Below are 23,774 nucleotides of genomic sequence, written 5' to 3'. Positions count from 1 at the left end.
GTGTGTATACGTCTGGAGTTCAGAGGTGCAATGGGTGCCTATGTTCCAGCTACAAACCCAGTACAGATAAGTGTGGCCATGTAGAAGGATATCCACGCCACAGTGGCAATATGATTATCAAAGGAGTGGGTGCGACATACGTATGTACTACAATCACGTACAATGTGACATGTATGTAGGGGACTATCACCTATGTGATAGTCAGTGGGTGAATGGTGTAATGCAAAGGGGATGTTCATGCACCTTGTGTCATGCAGCTTGAGGCCATGATATTGATATCAGGTATCCGTCACAGTGGCACCCTTATGGAGGGAGTCAGTATCAGCTGGTGGATCAATCATGGTGCTTTGTATGCAGTTGTCTGTAAAGCTAGGCAGGGAAAGTCCCTCTGTGCTAGCCTGTACCTCAGGGAAGCATATACCGAACATGAGGGGCCCTATGACTGAGGACTGTGGTACGCCAAGTGTAACTGAAATACAGTAGGTACTATGGTATGCTACCCTCATTGTGTGTGTCCTGTCCGTGAGCCACTTTGCGTAACATCCTGAGACATAGGGGTCGATGTGCAGGTGGATGTGTATGTTGTCAATACCAGAATGGAGAACAGTGCTGAAAGGCAATGAGAGGACAATGTAGGCTGTGTGGACCCCTTATTGTTATCAACTAACTGGTAACTGTATCAAAGGTGTCCACCAGGTGTAGGAGCCATGCTCTGGCCCTAACAAGTCCAACCTGGGTGGCATCAAAGGACTGGAGCCCACCAATGTCTCTGTGAATGACTTCCATGATGATGTGCCCCATAGCCTTGCAGAACAGTCCAGTCAGGTGTATAGGGCAATAGTTCCCCTCATGCATTGTGGCGCCACCTGTGTGGAGTGTGATAACTGTTGCTGTGTGCCATTCAGGGGCCACAATGTCTGATACAAGGCTATTACTGAATATGGTGGCCAAGTGGGGAGACATGTCGTTCAGAGGTTTGTGTAAATCACAGCCTGGGATGTTGGACGGTCACATGGAGCCAGTGTTCCAGGCCATATAGAGTGCAGGTTAGTACTGTGTAGGTGTGACCACAGGGACACCGCAATGTTCCTGCATGGATTGTGGCCCTGTAGGGAGTGAGAGGGTGTAATGTTAGCATTGCACCCATCCACCAGCATGTTGCCAACATCACCTGGTTCTGTAATGTTCCTGAGTAACTGCTGTATGTCAGAGCAGATGTGGGTATTGCCATTGACTACTGACATACCTCCATAATGCCTTGCGGTACACCCTGGAATGTGTTGCAGTAATGTTTACGTAGCTAGTTTCGGAGTATGTGATGACAGATCCTGTAGCCCTACTGAGGCTAACCAGTGAGCTACCCCACCCATGGGATTGTACTCCACTTTGCAACAGCCTCCACCTGTTGTTGTAAATTATGTCCATGGAACTGGACCCCCAGAGTGTCGTCCGTTATCTGGAGGGTACCATCATGGCTCTGTGTGGAATAGCATGATCCATGCAGTTGTGTAAGTGCTAATGAAGTGCACTGGGGTATGTTTCAGCATTTGTATATGCATTGTCCATCTGCACGGGTGTCATGATGTTAACTACTGCTGTCATAAGACGTCTGTAGTAGGCGTTGTAGTACTCTTGTACTGTGTATGCCATGAAGGGTGTGGTGCCGGGATGTGGATAACAAGGGTGATTAGCATATGTTCAGAATCCACCAACGAGAGGATAACCCCAGGTGTGGAACACCAGTCACATGTTGGTAGTGTCCATGTTAAGGATATTGTTGGTCTTGGAGGTGGTGTGTATGGGTTGATCCAGCTGAGTGGAGGTTATGAATCCTAGACAGCGTTGGCCTAATGTGTCGGTACATGAGTGGCTATCCAAGTTAAGCGTGGGGTAGTGTCAGTCTCACATCAGTAGTACCTGTCTGAGCCCTACTGTCCAGTACACCAAGAAATGAGGTCTGGTAACCGTGGGGTATGTTGTTGAATCTGTAGCTTGTTACAATGTGTATAGCAGTTCTGGCCACAGTTAGTTGCACGTGGAGCACCTCTGATGCATTGTGCTAAGTAACTAGCCAGGATGTGTGTACAACATAGTGGAATATGGGAACACCTCAGCCGTGGGTGTGCCGGTCCAGGTTACATGACTGAAAGGTATGGTCTGTGTATAACCTGTCATTGCAGGTGTGCTCTGCAGAGCCTAGAGGCAGGTCCCAGTCACTGCAGAGATATTGAAGTGGTCCATTATAAGGAGTGCCTTACCTGTGTGCGTCAGAGATGAAGATGTCAAGCATTGCGTCACATGACCCCATGTTTTGCTTGCTATTCCCATTCTGGTGATGAATGTTATTGGAAACTGTGCAAGACAGGCAGTATAGAAGCAGCAAGAGCCTTACATGTTATCTGTACTCCCAGGGCTGACAGGTGCAGGTCATCTGTGCCAAAGCATCGTGTTTTGTTGACCATGTCATTCAAAGCGGACAGATACCAGATGCCTGTGGAATGACAGCAGAACCATAGGCAACTGTTGAAGTGACACAGTCAGTTGTTGTACAGTGGTAACAGGTCCGGATGAATGCATAATGCTCCCCAGGGCTTGGCCCATACCTTCAGGGCTACAAGACCGGTGAGCTATTGCATGTCCCTGCACATGTAGTCTGTGAAGTTGCATTTCAGGGCAGTCACACTAACATGGAGAATGACAGTCAAATTGTACCTGGTGAGGTGTGGCATGGGTGCATAGGTTATGTTGCAGAACCAGTTACCCGACAGTAAGATGTAAGCGACTATCACCCTGTGTAGCCTGCTGAGTGGAACATCAGTGTGACCGCCTACAGAGTCACCTATGACAGGTGTGTTGTGTATGTTATAACACCCTATTGGCTGAATGTGATGGGCACACATGAGTCTGTAAGCTATAAGTTATTGTTGTTGTGTTTGGTGATGGTGGCTGCCTTTTGTGCCTACACAGAGTATGGAGAGGTACTGCACAAGTTGTACCCATATGTGTGGCCTGTGGTGGTGAAGATCTTGTGAGACTATGTGATGAGTGGGGTGTGTTGCGAATGTTACACATCCCCACATGATTGTCAGGTTCAGTCAGGGTTGGTGACAGCATTACCCCCAGCAGGGCTGCATATGTGCATCTCCCACAGGCTGTAGTGTCATAGGTTGGGAGGTGAGCATTGACTGTGTACATGAGACAATTGCTCTATTGCCACATGTACGACATATTCATCATATAGACAGGCAATAGCACTGGTACGTGACAGTTGGACATGCCTGTATATACAACCATGTCTCACAAGATATGTGAGTTACATGTGTACAACAGCTGTTGTACGGTAAGTAAGCTGGAAATGTAAGAACAGACAGTGTACTTGTGAGAAATGGTGTGGAATGGGTGCTATATTAATCAGTAGCTCATGAAGTGCTCACAAGTTCTGAACAAGTGCTGAGCATGAAAATACAATACAGTTAGGGTGTTGGATAATATCAACCCACGAGTGGTGACGACAGTCATAATTGGTGGCACCACACTATTACCCTGCTGAATATGGTATGCAAGTCCATGAACCATTATCAATGTAGATGTTAGCAGTACTGATGTACATGACAGTATGGATGTTTGACTACATATACCTTTGTATGTCACAGGAGTGTTCTACCAGTGGCCTGTTGACAGAATCAGCACTACAAAAGGTGCCAGATTGATATGTGCATATCACACCAGTGCCAGCTACAGAAAAACAGGGTTAATGTGTTGTACTCCACCCTCATTGTAGCCCATACCACACAGACAAATGTGAGGCATCTGTGTATGTAAGGATGTGAATGGCCATGACCTATGTGCAATAGCTGTCTCAGTATTGTGAACAACATACAGAAAGGGCTTTGTAGGTGAGGTGTGTGACATATGTGCACATTCTGACAGATGATATCAGCATTGTCACCGCTAGGTGAATATCCCTGTACCCATTAACTACCACCTAGGCTGCGGTCAACATTATGGACACTGTGTAAGGGATGGTGCTGTGTATTTCACCTCCCTGAGTTGGTGATGTCTCCAGGCCCCTTAGTCATACGAGGTACCCATGTCATGACAGGGTGCCATCCATGAGCATGGAGATCATTGGACAGTCATACACAGCACTCGGGTGACCAATATTGGATCACATATCACCTTTAAGGGGTATAGGCCATGCGTGGATGGGCGATACCAGCCTTCACAATCCTCACCTCCACTATGCAGCATGCTGTCTACCTTGCAAAAAGACATGTGCTACATTATGATGTTGGACATGCTACATGTCCATATCCTGATCTGAAAGACATACGTCATGGACAGCCACCGTCCTACAACTAGGATCACCACATGCTGGACAGATCCCTGTGCAATACATGTGACATACTCCCGCCATACCATGCAACCCTGTCCATCAAAGCTGCACATATCATCTCTGTCATACATGGTGTGATTACCGCATGGTAGATGTAGTATCAACTGTCTGGATCAGTAATGTGGCACTGATGCACCTCGCGGTGGGAAAATGGCTGTCGGATACAGCTAGGAAGCCTTGCCCGTACATGCTATAGTTGATAACCATCCCTGCAAATGATGTCCGACTAGCCATTGTCCCATGTCTATCACATGTGCAACACAGGCGATCCATGGCAGGATGTTGAACATCTGTACAGTGCCGTGTAGATGTATATGGCAAAACACATGCATGTAAAGGTTTCCATCCGTATGTGTGCATTGTCACTGCTCAAGTCCATTAAGGCAGTGTATGTGTTGATATGTGACATATGCACAGTATCAAGGTCAACAGCATTACCGTGGACACATCCAGGCATGTGCTGATAGGTAAGAACACCAGTGCAGGCAAACAGACATGCCCACATCAAGACAGCATTCACATGGAGTATGAACAATGTAATGAGGTGACACACCTATATGATGATGATATCCAATGCATAACAGGTGTTACATGTGTGTGACACAAACATGTCAGTCGTGTCAATGTCATGATGATCTGCAAAGATAACTGTGCAGATGTACTAGATTTACTAGAAATGTATGTGCAGCAGTATCTCTGTACATCTCTGATACTGTGACCTGTCACCATCATTATGTCTTACAGATAATGCCTTGTACACACCTGCCAGCGTACAGCCACCAGGAGGATGATGTCCTCATCCTGTACCTCCATAAGAACTATGAGGTGTTGTTCAGCCATGTGCCACAGCATGCCTAGCAGTGTAATGACCTGTGGCAGGATCTTCGCAGGAGGATGAATGATGTGGGTGGCCATAACCGCACCTACCAGCAGGTGCACAGACACTGCATGGACTTGATACGACATGCAAAACAGCGTGCCACTGCAATCACCAGGGAACAAGGTGGAACAGGTGGTGGGCCACCAACCCAGCCCCCACTCACACACACTGAGGAGCTACTGGCCAGTCTGGGGACACCCTTAGAACAGCATCCACAAACACTAGCTGCCATCGTGGAGGTGGGTGTCTCCCAACCAATGAGCCTGGAATTGCCTGGTAAGTCAGTACTGCACATATGACTATTGTATCCCATTTAGTTGCATGTGTCACTGTACATTATGTAATGTAACATCATATGCAAGGTATGTTGACACACATGCTGCATACTCCAGTATGCTACCCTGTGTATGCACACATGTGCATACTATATGCTATTGTACAGGCGAATGTGTTAACATGCACAGTGCACTCTGTGGCTGTCATACAGTCATGGATAATGTTTAAACTGCTGTGTCTCCCCTATACAGGTACCTCTGGCGTGCCGCACAGACATCAGTCCATTGCAGGTGAGACTGTAATCAGTATCAGACATGTTAAAGCATAGATCTATTCGCCATGTGGCCAGTTAACTCTTGTACACTTGATGTGCAGTCCAGTCACGATATACAGGTCGCATCACCCATCATTCACACTGGCTACCCATGTGAAATATATACAAATGAAATGATACACCGACATGAAACCACAGTATTTGTCATTGCTACATGTGTGGACATATGTACTATACATTGGAACAACACGTGTGGTACACAAACAGTAACACACAGTGAGCTGTGATATGGGCAGCCCACAGGAGTCACCATTGAGTTATATGCCCCTGCAATGGGTGCACACATTGTGATGTGCCATATGACATGTCCCAGACATGTAGTGTTCTGGCTGCAATATTGTCACACTATCCCATAACCCATACCCCACATACCAAACATACAACCCGTTGTCTGCATAGCCCTGTGGATGGTGACATATCTGACATCTATGGGTGTATGTCATATGGGACAACACAGACATGTGAGATAGACGGCCATCAGACACATTTGGCCAACACATGTCCACACATGGCCATGGGGGATGGCCAGAGACACGTAGCCACACAGTAGATGTGATGTGTATACACCCTGTTGCACATTCTCCACACATGGTCCAATTATAGCCTTAGTTGACTGATTATACAGTTGATGTGGTACACTGGACATCCTAAAAGCCTGTGCACAGCTAGTGGAGGTGTCACTGAAGTCTACCATATAAGATGTGTTGAACATCACGACTGTCACATAGCATGACAGTAGTCACCTGTACAGCTTCCACAGACATTGACACCACATCAGGCCACAGATACTGTACATTTCCCTTGCTGCTGTAGGACATCACCGTTAACTGTGCACCTCGTGTGTGTGGTACATCAATGTCATGTGGGACATGATAAATTGACAAGTCTGCTATGTGTGGACATGGTTGCCAGGCAGCTAAGACTCTGTAGTAGTTGTGCAGGGGTGTCATCTGTAGGTCCTCCAGTGACCTGTCACATGACACAGCATGGTTTGATGTGTATACACCTCAGCATCGTGGGTCACAATCCACAGTTATGTCATGGGTATGCATGCAGTTCTGGCTATGCAATGTGTACATATTATGCACTGTATAGCAATATAGATGCCTCATGATGCCATGCCATGGCACAGAGTCTGTACTTCACACTGTATAGCAATGTAGATGGCTCACACTACCCTTTCATGCTCATGCACATTTGCTAAGCATGCATTCTATCTGTAGGGCATACAGACAACACCGCAATGTGATGCCCATTACTACACTGTACATGTGTCAGGACACCATTGTGTCAGACATGTATGCATGTTAATGCACACGTCAGCAGATTACATGTCAAGGTCACGTCAGCCATGTGTACTGTTATCCTGTTCTGGTCCACATGGTGTATCACGGGGATGCATGCATACTACCATGATTGTGTCTGTCAAATCACATGCATGGTGTGTCTTTGTGTGTCTGTGTGTGTCTGTGTGAGTCTGTGTGTGTCTGTGTGAGTCTGTGTGAGTCTGTGTGAGTCTGTGTGTGTCTGTGTGTGTGTGTGTGTGTGTGTGTGTGTGTGTGTGTGTGTGTGTGTGTCTGTGTGTCTATTGTAATTTAGACTCTTTCTTTGCATTCACAGTTGATGTAGGTGCATTACCCTCCTGTGGTCCATCTGATGTTAGTGTCCCCACAGATACTAGCAGTGATGAACATATGCATGCGGTACAGGCAGGGTTGTCAGGGGCTGAATCTGTGCCAATGGTTGCCACCCCAGCTATGTCCGCCTCTTCCCCACACACAGTTCTGCTGCCAACACATACCGCATCACCAGTGGCCATAGAGGAAGGACAGTCACCGTCTGTTAGCGTGGAACAGGAACATGTGGTGGCTACAGAAGGTGTGTCTCCACACCATGGTGTCAGTGTAATGACTGCAGATGTGCCACACAGGCATGTGGCCAGTGCTACTCGTAGGTGGACCTCTGGCAGACATGCACCTGCAGGACAGAGTGCAGCAGCTGGTATCACCAGACGCATGTTCCAGACTGTAATGGCGGCACAGGCACATGCTGAATGGCAGAACAGAGAAGGACAGAGGCTGCAGAGGGCTGCTATCCGTACCCTAAATGACAACATCCAGGCATCTGCAAATGCTCAACAGCAGATTGCTGATGTTCTGGACAGGCGATTGGGTGACATGGTCGGAATCCTTGACCGTGGCGTGGCAATCCACGAGCGTGAGCTGTCTGTGCTGGAACATCTGGTAGGAGTGAGACGTAGGCCATGTGGACATAGGCCAGCTACACCACCTAATGTAGGTCAGCGTGAGCGTGTCACCTCACATGCCCGCTCCCATAGTGCCGGTAGCAGTAGCAATGCAGCTGGTGCTGCACTGCCCACACCAGGACACAGCAGGCCACATGGACATGGCCCTGGACATTTCCAGCGAGGACACGGTTCCAATGGACATGTGTCGTCGGACAGTAGCCAATCTGTACCTCTGCCTGGTAGTGCCCATGCAACCCCTGGCAGGCACAGGTCAGGTAGCTGTGGCCGGACACAGTGAGCTGTACAACCTGGTCTGTACAATCTGGAGCTGTCAACAATACCCCTGTGTAGGCCTCACAAAAGGCAGAACTGTGTGCACACATACACACACACAGCAAACACATCTGTAGGGCACCACAACACCCACATGCATACTGAACAGACATGTCCAATTATATCACCGGCCCTTACCCACACACATGATGTCATCCATTGGTGCACCCTATGCCCCTGGCAAACATTATCACCCTGTGCATATAATGAAGCCTGTGCCGCATCCCTGTCATCCACACCATCAGTGCAGGGACATGCTCAAATGGTCTGATGCACAGGGTGAACAGAATAGTGAGAGTAGTGTATATTACATTAGTTGTGTAAGAATAGTGAGAGAAGTGTATATTACATTACTTGTGTAAGAATAGTGAGAGAAGTGTATATTACATTAGTTGTGTACTGTTGACACGCACCAGACATACCATGTAGTACAGGTTTAGCATGCATTGTTATATGTTCACAGTATGTGTCTCGGTAATAGCAGTAACAACATGTTGGTAATGATGCCCTGGTTGCCTCCTTATGGTCTACTTGCATGTGCCTACAGGTAGCAGTGTTTGCAGTCTCCCATGTGTAACTGTGGAGTACTCACAGGCACATATGGCAATATCAGCATGCTATACATAGCCTCAACCTGACTGTTGGAAAGGCTAACATACCACAGATGTCCACACATATACTGATCTAGAAGCATGTGGGCAGTTTAATGGGCTACAGTGGCTAGAGACGTGACATCCATACCAGGTCACTTCACAGGTATGTTGACATGGTGCAGGGATTGAACACAGTGGTCCGGCCAATGATAACGTTAGAGGCCACTTGATAGCATGAGGCCTCACTGTGTAGCAGTAATACCCTGTCACATTACAGTAACATGCCCACACTCACGGGGTCAACAACACTATAACGCACATCCCATAGTGTTGAGGTGAGGACCCCTGCCTATGTGGTCATCACCCTCACAGTACTGTGCACCCACACGACGTGACAAAGAGAAGAATATGTACAGGTAGCCAGTACAGCTGAGACCGATGGCATCAACAGGGTAGTAGACTGCATCACCATGAGGGGTTAGGGATCCTATGTGTTCTGTATGGTAGCATACACTCTCACTCCATGCACCAGACAGCCATACATACATACACGCACACACACTGTGGAGACCACAAATGTCATTCACATATGGATAGCTGATATGTGTGTGATACACACACCACCCCTGCCTACGTCATGCTTTCCACACTGCAGTATGTTCAGATCTCTACAACAGTGTACAGGGATGTGTAACAATTGGGATGTATTCCCCACCATATGTGGCATATATGGTCACACAAGCAAACACCCATGGCAGTACTGTGAATGATACACCTACTAAATGATGATACGTCTGACAGACATTCAGCAGTATTGGCCGCATTATGTGTACCAACGCTACATCCAGCAATTGTGCTGCTATATGCACACAGGAGGATGTAAGTGTTACAGGTGTCATGTGACTTACAGTCAGTAACACCTGACTGCTGTGTAGGTTTTATGTCTTCACCATCAAGTAACAGTAACATGGCGTACTGTTTGCACATGTAATGGTAGGATGGCATGTGATACACCTGTGAGCTGTCCCCGGAAAACATCCATCTGCACAGGTGGATCACCACTTTATGTACACACATCCATCCATACCTGATGTACATCCTACCGTACTGTCAGTATGTCATCATATACAGGTGTCAATGATGGGGCTGCATTGCAACTGCATGTTGTAGTTGGGCACAGATGAGTTACATACATCAGCTACTGCACATGCATGGTAGCTGCATGCACACTACAAACTGAACATGTGTGTTGGTGCTACATGCCTGTCATGTAGCCATGTTTGTATGCATTGCAATTGGTGGACATGTGTGATGACATACATAACACATGGACTGTTGTATGATATGATGGGTGTCATGGGTAACTAGTACAGAGGGAATGTGTCCTCAGTCAACATTGCTACCTCATGTACTGTTAGCATTCAACAGCCGTGGACCCACCTTCCATTTGCATGCATGTGATTGCTGTAGCCACTTGTCTGCATGGAGGACAGCAAAAGCTATACTATGTACATATGTGTTGTGTGTGTGGTCCATGCACATATCCACTGTGATTACATGTATGTCATATCCAAACATGTGTGTTCTTTGGTGTACAGCGACAGTCATCTGTCACAGCTGTGTAAGACCCAGGGCCCCTGGTATGTGTAGAGCTGACCTGGTTATGTACAGTGGTATCATTGCAATGCATAACACATGATGGAACCCTGTCGGTACATGTGTAGTCTGCACAATTGCTGTAGACCTATGTACAGTCCACTGGTCATGAGTCACACGGTGCTGTGGTAATATATGGCTGTATATTGCTGGTCCAACGACATGGTGATGTCTGAGGGCTACATTGTAGACTGTGGTGTGTACCTCTGTGATCTGCACCTGAGACATCTGTGATGGCTCCTGAGTGTGTACTGGTCAGTACATGTGAGTGGCCTTCATGTACGTGGGGACAGTAACACCATACTGTGCCCTTCCTTGTTTAGAATCCATGTGCATGCAAGACTGCCCTTTGCAACTGCTAAGTGTGTGAGCATGCCCAGTATGCCGTTGTGTAGATGGACACACAGTACATTCAAAACTGCGCCCTTCCATGTTTAGAATCTGTGTGCATGCAAGACGGCCCTTTGCAACTGCTACGTGTGTGAGCATGCCCAGTATGCCGTTGTGTAGATGGACACACAGTACATTCCAAACTGCGCCCTTCCGTGTTTAGAATCCATGTGCATGCAAGACGGCCCTTTGCAACTGCTGTGTGAGCATGCCCAGTACACCGTTGTGTAGATGGACACACAGTACATTCCAAACTGCGCTATTCCATGTTTAGAATCCGTGTGCATGCAAACGGCCCTTTGCAACTGCTAAGTGTGTGAGCATGTCCAGTACGCCATTTTGTAGATGGACACACAGTACATTCCAAATTAATGTGTGATACTAAGCTTGTGGGCATGCCCAGTGACTCCTTGTGTCAGTGATGTGCCTCTGTGTATGGGCATGGCCATTGACATCCTGTATAGCGATGGTGGTCATCCAGGCAACAGATGTCCATTTTCAACATCACGATGGATGCCTACATTGAACACACTGGTTGACTGTCTTGAAGGGTGTACTGTCTGTGGCGCATCCTGTATCTATGTAGTGTTGTTGTAGTGCTCCGTAGATATTTAGTTGCCCCGATCACACCACTGCCATGTGTTTGTCTACGTCTACCTTGGGACAGTAATATGCTTTCAGACTGCTCACTCTCTATACAGTCCCTATTGGCATCCTTGCCTTTGCGGATGACGTCATCCACCTAGAAGTATGCCTCTGAGAGTGCTGTGTTCAGTAATCTCGGTAGCTTGTTCTGTAACTGCGTAATGCTGTAGTGTAATAAGGTAGTTAGGTGTATGTTTGACTCCTAGCCCTGTCAAGTGTGTGTTTTCAGCTGCCTGGGAACACAGTAATGCTTTTAGATGCCTCACACCATATACATTCCCTATCGGTGTCTTTGACTTTGCGGATGATGTGATCCACCTAAAAGTATGCCTCTGGGAGTGCTGTGTTCAGTAATCTTGGTAGCGCATTCTGTAACTGCATAATACTGTAGTGTGATAAGGTAGTTAGCTTTATGTTCGACTGCCAGGTGTGTGTGTGTGTGTGTGTGTGTGTGTGTGTGTGTGTGTGTGTGTGTGTGTGTGTGTGTGTGTGTGTGTGTGTGTGTGTGTTTCCAGCTGCCTGGGGACACAGTAATGCTTTTAGACGGCTCACACCACATACATTCCCTATCGGCGACTTTGCCTTTGCGGATGATGTCACCAACCTAGAAGTATGCCTCTGGGAGTGCTGTGTTTAGTAATCTCGATAGCGCGTTCTATAACTGCATAATGGTGTAGTGTGATAAGGTAGTTAGGTGTATGTTTGACTCCCAGCCCTGCTAAGTGTGTGCCTGCATGTGTTTTCAGCTGCCTGGGGACACAGTAATGCTTTTAGATGCCTCACACCACATACATTCCCTATCGGCGACTTTGCCTTTGCGGATGATGTCACCCACCTAGAAGTATGCCTCTGGGAGTGCTGTGCTCAGTAATCTTGGTAGCGCATTCTGTAACTGTGTAATGCTGTAGCGTGATAAGGTAGTTAGGTGTATGTTCGACTCCCAGCCCTGCCAAGTGTGTTTGTGTGTTTTCAGCTGCCTGGGGACACAGTAATGCTTTTAGATGGCTCACACCACATACATTCCCTATTGGCAACTTTGCCTTTGCGGATGATGTCACCCACCTAGACATATGCCTCTGGGAGTGCTGTGTTTAGTAGTCTCGGTAGCGCATTCTGTTACTGCATAATGCTGTAGTGTGATAAGGTAGTTAGGTGTATGTTCGACTCCCAGCCCTGCCAAGTGTGTTTTCAGCATGCCTGGGGACACAGTAATGCTTTTAGATGCCTCACACCACATACATTCCCTATCGGTGCCTTTGCCTTTGCAGATGATGTCACCAACCTAGAAGTATGCCTCTGGGAATGCTGTGTTTAGTAATCTCGGTAGCGTGTTCTATAACTGCGTAATGCTGTAGTGTGATAAGGTAGTTAGGTGTATGGTCAACTCCCAGCCCTGCCAAGTGTGTGCCTGTGTGTGTGTGTTTCCAGCTGCCTGGCGACACAATAATGCTTTTAGACACCACATACATTCCCTATCGACGTTTTTGCCTTCGCGGATGATGTCATCCACCTAGAAGTATGCCTCTGGGAGTGCTGTGCTCAGTAATCTCGGTAGCGCATTCTGTAACTGTGTAATGCTGTAGCGTGATAAGGTAGTTAGGTGTATGTTCGACTCCCAGCCCTGCCAAGTGTGTGTGTGTGTTTTCAGCTGCCTGGGGACACAGTAATGCTTTTAGACGTCTCACACCACATACATTCCCTATCGGCAACTTTGCCTTTGCGGATGATGTCACCCACCTAGACGTATGCCTCTGGGAGTGCTGTGTTAAGTAATCTCGGTAGTACGTTCTGTAACTGTGGAATGCTGTAGTATAATAAGGTAGTTAGGTGTATGTTCGATTCCCAGCCCTGCCAAGTGTGTGTGTTTCCAGCTGCCTGTGGACAGAGTAATGCTTTTAGATGGCTCACACCACATACATTCCCTATCGGCGTCTTTGCCTTTGTGGATGATGTCATCCGCCTAGAAGTATGCCTCTGGGAGTGCGGTGATGCCGGAACTCAGTAGCGCATTCTGTTACTGCATAATGCTGTAGTGTGGTAGACTAAACAGGTAGATGCTCGATTCCAGGGCATGGCAGGTGTGTGTTTGGCAGTTATAGCATATGTGTTGGTATCTGTGGGTGGCTAGCTGCAGGATGTGTCCAGTTTGTTTTGTTGCTGACCTATTTAGTGTCCACAGTGCACATATTCTGCCAAGACACTGGGTTGTCGACACATACAGTCGCCAATAGGTCTGGTGAGTAACTGTCAGCAAACCTACTCTTACCCTTGCTACGGTCTGACCCGTGTGATGCAACATAACACACGTGCCTTAATATTAACAACACTACATGATGCAGGTGGCACATGTAGTTTCCTTTTCATTCCTGTCTAATGCATTGCTGTCATGTGGTTCGTTGTTGTGATATAAATGCCATATCTACATATGTGTGTACATGTATATGTGTGTATGTATATATACATATATATATGTCCATGTATATATGTCTACAAATAATATATGTGATATATGTAGATGTAGAGGTGGACATAGATGTGAACATATGTCTGGGGACATCAGCACTATTGACTATTTGTGCCGGATGATCTGTACGTGATAACCTGGGATCTATGTATATCTGCCATGGCGTGGTGTTAATGCACATCGTCTGTGGTGTGCAGGGCCACGGGTTGTAGTCGTGTAGACACTGGGTATTTTGTTGCTGGGAAGACCATGGGACATCGAATATGGTGATGATAAGGCACCTGTTGCCAGTTGTGTGTGGATCTGAGCGACACTGAGCAGTGGTTAATATGTTGGCGGTTCGGTATGGGTCATATAACTATTCATTAGAAGACTATACTATGCAGATGAGGTTGACTATGGTGTATCACATTTATCACCAGGGTGTGCTGCTGGTCCCTGGAGTGTATGTGTGTAGTCAGCCAGGTGCAGGTCTCGCATATAGTTGACAGCATGGGAGGGGAGTCAGGCATACTGTACGTACATTGCAGAACTGTGCCTCGGGACTGCTTTTGCCTTAGCAAACCTAAGCTAGGGGTGTGTCTATACCTGCCTGGTGACATTGGGAGGGATGACTGCAGTGGTGGGGTAGTCAGGGTGTACAGGCTGCACAAACAGGTGTTGATCAGCACAATCAGCTGATGACATGGCCAGCCCGCACATGAACAATACATTAATATGAGCAAGCAGCATACACACGTTTCATCCACACTCTACACCACCGGTGTATACCTGCGTGTATACCTGCAGGGACATTTCATGACACAGTCCAACCAAATGACACGAGCTGCAGCAGGCAACATATACCAACATGTGCAGGAGGCTGGGGCAGTGCGGATGTGTATGCTGCTGAACAACCCTTACTGGGGTGACATAAGACTTTATAGACCAAGGGTGACTTACCAGGGTCTACATGGGCTGGGGATGTTGGAGCACTATGGGGTGGACAGAGACCTCCTACAGCAGCTTGTTGACCTGTGCCTAACACATCAAACAGGCCGAGGGGAACGCATCACATTGGATACCATGGGATGTGTTGGCCTAGGTACTTCACACAGCACAACTGGGGATATCATGGGTATCTCACAGGCATCTGCATCCAGAGTATTGCACCAGTTCACAGATGCCATGTCAACACATGCTAGTGAGCACGTACAGGTCTTCCACACACTTGATTAGTGGACCAGCAATATGAATCTGTTCAACCACATGGATGAGTACCCTGGGGTACTGCGTGCTATAGCCTGCACACGTAGCACCACCCAGGGAGCAGGTAGGGCCTACAGTCAGTGCAGGGGCATACCCTCCAACAGCTAGGCCCTATGCAATGGCCAGGGTATGAGATTGAATGTGTGTGCTGTCTGCTCTGGAAGCTGTGATGTGTCTGATATATGGCGTCTGACACAGCTGTACCACACCAATGCCTATGTGGACATCCCCTACAGTCTCCTAGTGGAGGATACTAGGTGAACACTGGTGTAGTGGCTTATAACACCCATCAGCAATGCACACACACCTGAACACTCACACCATACTGAGGCGGATGCACAGGCAAGACATATACATGTGCATGTGTTTGGGATGCTCATTTCACATCTGTTGGGGCTCTGCAGTATTCACAAGCTACGTGCATATATGTTGTTATGTTATTTGCTATGCTACACAATGTTATCCTGCAGTAACAGTTGCAGCAGGAACAGCATGGGGCAGGGCCACACAGCCCAACACCACTGCCAAGGCCTGTACAGGCACAGTGTGACTTGGTGAAGGAACTACCTGAGTAGGGCAACGTCGGCGACAGCCTGTGCACAGTATGACCTGCCCTTGGCAAAGAGGCAACACAAGGCATATGCACTGACACAGTAGGTACCCACGGATTTCCCCTCTCTGACCAGCACACAGTACACAGTACAATGGATGCCAAACATGACAGTACCTGTGCTCGGCCATGTATGGGAGGTGCACTGTGTGCATCCGACATAAGCAGCACTCCAGCACCGTCCTCCAGTCTGTAACACAACCAGGGTTTGTCTATTGACCTAACAAGTGGCAGTTGTATTAGAATGTGTACTTACCCATTGCTCTGGTATGTATGTGAGCATACAAGTGACTGTGGTGGCCAAATGTTAGGGCAGCAGACAGTACACATCCATAGTGGCACCATGACCTCTGTAGCACATACAATGGTAGGATGTAATACACAGGGTGTCCTAACCCACTGCAGATTATGTGCTGACCATCATGTGTGTCCATACAGCCCACACACGTTCCATGCAGCTGGACAGATGTGGACCAATACAGACAAATGATATACAATGGCCTATGGATATGCCCAATGACTGACCCCGACCCCCTATGACACACACAGACGACAGCAGGCCAGGCTGTTTGATGTAGGATGTGTAATAGGACGTCCAGCACCACTGTGCTGGTAATTAATGCTGGGAACTGACATAGCCTGGTATCCCTCCAACCAGCAATTTAGGTAGGTCCACACACTGACATGGAGTACCCGGCAGACCAGTACAGTAGCGGCAGATGTGTACAACTGTTGGCTGTGCCCCCCCATCACACCTACACATGTGAGAGTCATGTGCACCACCCACGGTGCTGTGTAGGACTGTGGTTGTGGTTGCATGTCCCCCCATGCTATACACACATGTAGCAACTGTCAATGCCACATGACCATTAGCTACCCTGCAAACACAGCATGTCACCTGTCTGTGTAGAATGGAGGAGTCAGCAACACAGTACTAACTATCTGGACATGTGACACATGCAATACAGTTGACCATACTTTGCATGCTCACACACATGATGCTATTGTCAGTCTACAACATGCGTAACAGTCATACTGGGTATGCTCACAAAATGAAACACAGGACGGCCAGGCATGCACACACCAGTGGTCCGGACATATCTGCCAGTACATTGCTATATTGTTGGATGTCTGCACTGTATGGTGTTTGCGGTCTATTGTCTTTACATATGCCATGGTCTATTGTTAATTCACATGAGTTATGTGCGCAGGGTACTTCTACCATCATGTGTATAGGGCGGTTCTTTGTTTGCGGACAGGCTGACGCCTTTGAATACAAACCGGGTAAGGCACAGTCCAGCAGGTGGGAGCTGTTGTGAGTGGGTTTGCACAGCACCTTATACATGTTTACACTCCACATTTCTTTGATAGGACACTACTGGCATACTGGTAGACAAACACGCTTACAGCCACTCGCTCTCCGACATTTCCGCTTACATTTGTCACTCACGCTGGGTGTGTGCAATCCCTTGTGATGCATATTACATCGGACTACATGACTACAGTATCGGGTATGTGTAACCATTTTGCGATGGCAGCCGTTCGACTGTACGGACTCGGCGGCCTGTCCAGTGACGTACTCATATTATATGTGTGTTCCTCATACAATCTGCTCCCATCTGCCTGATACATGGGAACCGATACTCTGCAATGCTGACATGTGACTTGAGTTTGTTAACGCAGATGTCTGCCGAGTCATGTTACCGCATACCAACTGCACACTGACCACCTTTCAGATTGCACGACGGGAGACTGTAGGAGTGACACCTTTCCCATGTGGGACAGTCCCTCATCACACATCACATGTGACAATACCAGAACTCTCCACCAATCAGGGACACATTTCTGCAGAATCAGGGACAGGTCATGAAAAACAGGGACACTTTTACAAAAGTAGTGCTATTAACTTGACACATTGACAGAATCAGAGCATATGACATAATACACATATTCTGAAGTAACAGTTGTTTATAACTCTTACTTATTGTCATTAGTCAGTAAGTGTAATTCACCAGCGACTTTACCTGATTTAAGTATATTTTTGTGGCTTTCCCACTTCTAATTACCTAGCGACTGTATTTCGCCTGCTTTGCTGATATATTGTAATTGTTTTTTGCATATATCTTGTTATTGCACTTGAAAATCTCAATTTGTTACTTTTAAATCTGTAATTGTTGCAAATTGTTTCTGTAGGCTGTGATAGCCGATTTATAGCATTTATAGTGTCTACTGTTCTGTTTCTCATTGTTTTCTGAAAAAAAAAAAAAAAAAAAAATATCTCTTGTTTTCCCGCCTTACTGAGCTAGAGTAGTCCAGTTTCAGAGTTGCTGATCCCTGGACTTTGTTTGTAGTTCCTGTTACTGATTCTTTGCCTAATTTGGAAGAGAGGAAGTTCCCTTGCTTACCAGTGGGAGTGGGAAGCATTGAGCTGCCTGTTGGTCCAGTTTTGTGAGGTTTCAGCCAGTAACTTGTAGTCTATTGGTCGTTTTGGGCCAGTTCCTAGCTTCTTTCAGCCCCCTGATATAAAACATGCTAAACGCGCGTTAGCGCGATTTAGCACGGAGTTGCCACTGTTGCACACAAGAGCAGCGGTGGTTTAACAAGGTTAAACTATTCGGGCTACCTAAATTCCACTCTTTAAATTTTCCCTTATAACTACCTTCTCGAACTGTAATGCTGATCTAACCAGCGTATCCTATAACTAAAAAGTTCATCTCTACTTGATTCCCAAGTAGACTATTCTCTATCTGTAAAACCTAGCACTTGCTCCTACAGTACTTGCACCTTGATAAATCACTCTTATTATAGATAGTACCCCACCAGCCTAGAACCCACATCCCTCGGAGTCTTTTGTAAGTTTTTTATCTATTACTTCTAGCATGTCGAGGGATCAGTTGCTAGTGTCCTCTCCTGCTCAACTGGTGAACCTGGGAATATTGAGGCAATGTTACAATTGCCTCATGTACACAGACAATCCTCTCCTTCTCCCACAAAACACAAATACATGCGAGATGCAACTATACGGCCAAACTGGAGGCTGAGCTCTCTCAACACAGGACTGGCAAGACCAGACAGGAGGAGAAGGAAACCACACACACTACATACCCAGTCTCACATAGTACCATCACAACTTCAAATCATACACATAATCACACAAAGACATACTTGGAGGCTCTGATCAAAAATCTACCAAAACAGCAGAGGCCACCAAAGCAGACACCCAAACAACTACCACCTCAGGACCAAACACATGCAACACATAGACCACACAGTCAGAGTGTCAAACAGTCACAGCCCTTAAGGCCAAACACAATGCCAGACACACTCGTCATTGGTGACTCCATAGTCAGACACACTGACAACCCGCTCACCAGACTGAGTAAGGAGAAGGTCACAGTAAGCTGCCTGTCGGGCGCTAGAATCTGCCACATAATGCAAGCACTCAGGTCTCTCAACAGACACAAGTACGACTCAGTCATTGTCCACGCTGGTGTCAACGACCTGAGATGTACCTCCTTGGACTACATGAAAAGAGACATTGAGGAGCTCTCTGATTATGTAGCCCAAGCAGGTATGACCCTGACCTTGAGCAGTATCCTACCTTCACCTAGAATGATGCCACAATACAGGGATAAGATGATCAGCTTTAATAATTGGCTTAAATTCTGGTGTCATTCAAAGGGGATCCAATGTCTGTCTGCCTGGGATGACATGCTGGACAAGCCACGCTGCTTCGCAAGGGATGGCTTGCACCTGTCACCCCTGGGCTTCCGGATATTGGCAAAGGCTCTTGCCACCCCATAGTGCCTTTTTAGGCAAGGCTCAAATTCTAAGCCTACAACCCTAGAACACAAAAATGGAGTAGATCGAAGGGTAATGCTGCTCAATGCCAGAAGTCTCAATCTCAAGATGCACGCACTCGAGGCCCTTCTCAGTATGGAGAACATCGATGTCTGTGCTGTGACAGAAACCTGGTTCAAGGCTCTTGAGAGCACCCCAGCACTATCAGGTTTCACCTCATATCATGCGTTCCGGCCCCAAAATCCGGACAACACCAAAAAAAGAAAGGGGGTGTCCATATTCATAAAGGACACCCACACTTCAAGGTTGGTGGCAATGCACGATGCATCGGAGACCATCCAGGTGCAATTAACCATAGGCAAGACTGCTCTGCAATTTTAGCATGTTACAGGCCACCCTCTCAAACCCAGGAACCTCACATGGCCTTCCTGAAAACACTGGAGGGGATAAATGTATCTCCAAACACCATCATATTAGGTGACTTCAACTACCCTAATATAGACTGGGAACACTACTCAAGCCCAAACTCTCTAGCCCAAAGGTTCCTGGAGTTCATAAACTCAAATGCCATGGAACAACTAGTCACCATCCACACAAGAGGAGAAAACATACTTGATCTCATCATCACAAACATGGGATCACAATGTTCAACACCGGAAGTATACCCCTCACTGGTGAGATCAGATCATAAACTAATCTCGCTGGAGGTCCTCATCCGCCCCACCTGAAATAAAAAGAGACCACAGTGAAAACTTCTCAAAAGCCGACTTCACACTTCTAAAACTAGTGTGGTCTCCTTTAAGGCCCCTGAGCCAGTGGTAAACATTACTCAAACCGCTGAATCACTTACAAATGCCTTCTACCAGCACCTACAGGACTGCATGGATCAGGCAATCCCAAACAAAACTAAGACTATTTGTACCAAAGGCAAGCGTCCAGTCTGGTGGACCCCAGCCATAAACAAGCTCTACAACAAAAGGAGGAAGCTACTACAAGATAGAGCAAAATCCTTGAAAGGTAAGACACCTTTAATCATTATAAGTAAAAAACTAAGAGCTCTCATAAAATCGTCCAAGGCTAACTTTGAGAGAAAAATTGCCAAGGACACAAAAGACAATCATAAGGCCTTCTTTAGCTATGTTAGAAACCTAGGAGGAAACTCCCAGATATGCTCAGAATTAGTCCAAAATGATGTGAAGGTTACTGAACCTACACACATTGCCAACATACTGGCTGACAGGTTCAGTGCAAACTCCCCAAAGGAGAGATATCTATACCAGAGGATTGTAGCCCCCCCAAACATCTCCAACGCCCAGGTGAGAACTGCTCTCTCCAAGGCAAAAAACACAGCATCCATGGGACCGGATGGTGTCCCCGGCTGTGTGCTCCAAGAACTCAATGAGGAATTAAACCTGCAGTTAGGACAGCTGTTTAATGTTAGCATCACCTCAGGATACGTACCCAAGGAGTGGCGCACTGCGACTGTGGTCCCACTTCACAAGGGTGGTGCCTCCACTGACCCTGGAAATTACCGTCCCATTAGCTTGACAAGCCTTATCTGCAAAGCCATGGAGAGGATCATAATGGAAGTCATAAATAAAGACATAGGGAACTTGCAGACTTTGGATCCAACCCAGTTTGGCTTTGTCAAAGGCAGATCATGCCTTTTAAACTTGGTTGACTTTTTCGAAACAGTCACCAAGGCCATTGATGAGGGAAAGGCAGTCCATACAGCCTACCTCGACCTGGCAAAGGCCTTCGACACAATACCCCACTCAGTTATTATCGAAAAACTCATCAGCTTGAATGTAAACCCATACATCACAAGATGGGTTGCAAACTGGCTAAGTGACAGAACCCACAGGGTCAAAGTTGCTGGAGCTATGTCAGACTCAAAGCCTGTCACAAGTGGTGTCCCACAGGGCTCAGTCCTGGGTCCACTCTTGTTCGGCATCTACTTTTCTGAAGTACAAGCAAACACAGGAGGGTTATGGCTGACAAAGTTTGCAGATGACTGCAAACTGGCCATAGTCGAAAACACTTCTGACACAGATATCCTTCAGAAGGGCCTCACAGAAACGGATAACTGGTGCCAGAGCCATGGCCTAAAGTTAAACGCCAAGAAATGCATAGTCATACCCTTCGGGAAAAACAAGGTTACCCCTAGCTACCATATAGGTGGCAATTCACTGTGCACAGAAGAAGTCATCAGGGACCTGGGGACCCAGGTTGACACTAGTCTTTCGTTTGACACTCATGTTGCGAAAGTAGTCAGGAAAACCTTCTACATTGCCCACCTGATCATGAAGGGATTCACATCTAGATCAAGGGAGGTCATTGTCCCCCTGTACTCATCACTCATTAGACCTATGATTGAGTACAATGCCGAATTCGGAATGTATCTGACCCGACACCTGCAGCAGCTGGAAAGGCCCCAAAGTTCCTCACCAAGAGGATAAAGGGTCTCAAAATATGTCTTATGCTGCCCGACTGAAAGAACTCCAGCTCTATTCAGTCTCATACCGCTTGCTCAGAGGTGACCTGTGCCTGACATATAAGGCCATGTCAAACCCTGATTTGATGAATATGCTTCACCTCAAAAATCTAGATCCTCAGAACCACAAGGGCGAGACTTAAACCTTGACACGGTTATTAATAGGACGTGCTGGAGGGACAGATTCATCACCCAGAGACTCCCTATGCTGTGGAACAAAATCCCGGTAAATGTGAGGCAGAGCACCTCGCTGGCCTTGTTCAAGAGGAATCTTGACCAATGGATGGGAGATCGCAGATATACCCCAGGGATTACTTCAGTGTCACTGCTTGACAGAGGCACAGCAAAATAATAGGCATAGTTTTATTCAAACTAAAGGGGAGGCGAAAGCCACATATCTATGGGCTAGGCTTATAAATGCCCTTGGGCAGATAGCCTAGTATGAACCTATGAACCTATGAACCTATGTACCACCTTTCTTTCAACAGCCACTACATTTAGGAGGGATTAAGAAGGATACAGTTAGACTTTCAGTCAAACTCAGGGATGTACCTGACATTCAGGGACAGTTGAGTGGTATGGACAATACTCTAGCCATTGCAACTGTCCTGATTAGGGGACCTTTTCATGTTGTAGGTGTCTGTACTGGTTGCTTGTTACAGGTCTTGTATACCTGACACATCGATATGTCATATGTAGTAGCATAAGCAACTATACTGCTGCTAGACTACACTTTGATTTGCTCCGATATGTATATTTCTGTACTATGCATGGCTGTAAGTATGTTCTGCCCTGGTACATCTGACATTTCTACAGAGCAGGTTCCACATTGGCCGTTCAGACTGGTGGCAGCCCTATAGACACAATATGTAGAGCTATCACATGTGTCGAGGCAACACATACCCACAGCATACCTCTCAAATGTCCCTGATTTTCAGGGCCGTCCCTGATTTTGACTCAAATTTTAACTCTGTCCCTCTTAATCCCACCTAAAACTAGTGATGTTTGGAGGAAAGGTGGTGAATTACACTTCATGAATAATGACAATAATTAAGAGTTACAAACCTCTTTTTCTTCAGAAAATGTGTATCAATTCATATGCACTGATTCTGTCAATGTTTCCATTTAATAGCTCTAATATTTTAAATGTGTCCATGATTGTCCTTGTGTTTTCTTGACTTGTCCGTGATTCTGTTGAAATTTATCCCCAATTGGTTGAGAGGTCTGACCCAAGGCCAGTAGTACACGGACGACCTCTACGGTTTGCATACGTTAAGGTTATTCATGTAGCATTATACCTGATAATACTGTTTCCTATTACATGTAGCTGTTACTGATACAACAAATTGATATCTGACACCACTACACACACTATATAGCCTCCATTCCCGAACTCACAGGTGCCA

The sequence above is a fragment of the Protopterus annectens genome, chromosome 15.part0, assembly GCF_019279795.1.
Source record: "Protopterus annectens isolate FY-2018-M chromosome 15.part0, PAN1.0, whole genome shotgun sequence".
NCBI classification, from domain to species: domain Eukaryota; kingdom Metazoa; phylum Chordata; order Ceratodontiformes; family Protopteridae; genus Protopterus; species Protopterus annectens.
The sequence above is the reverse complement of the archived record's forward strand: the minus strand, read 5'-3'. Positions refer to the sequence as shown.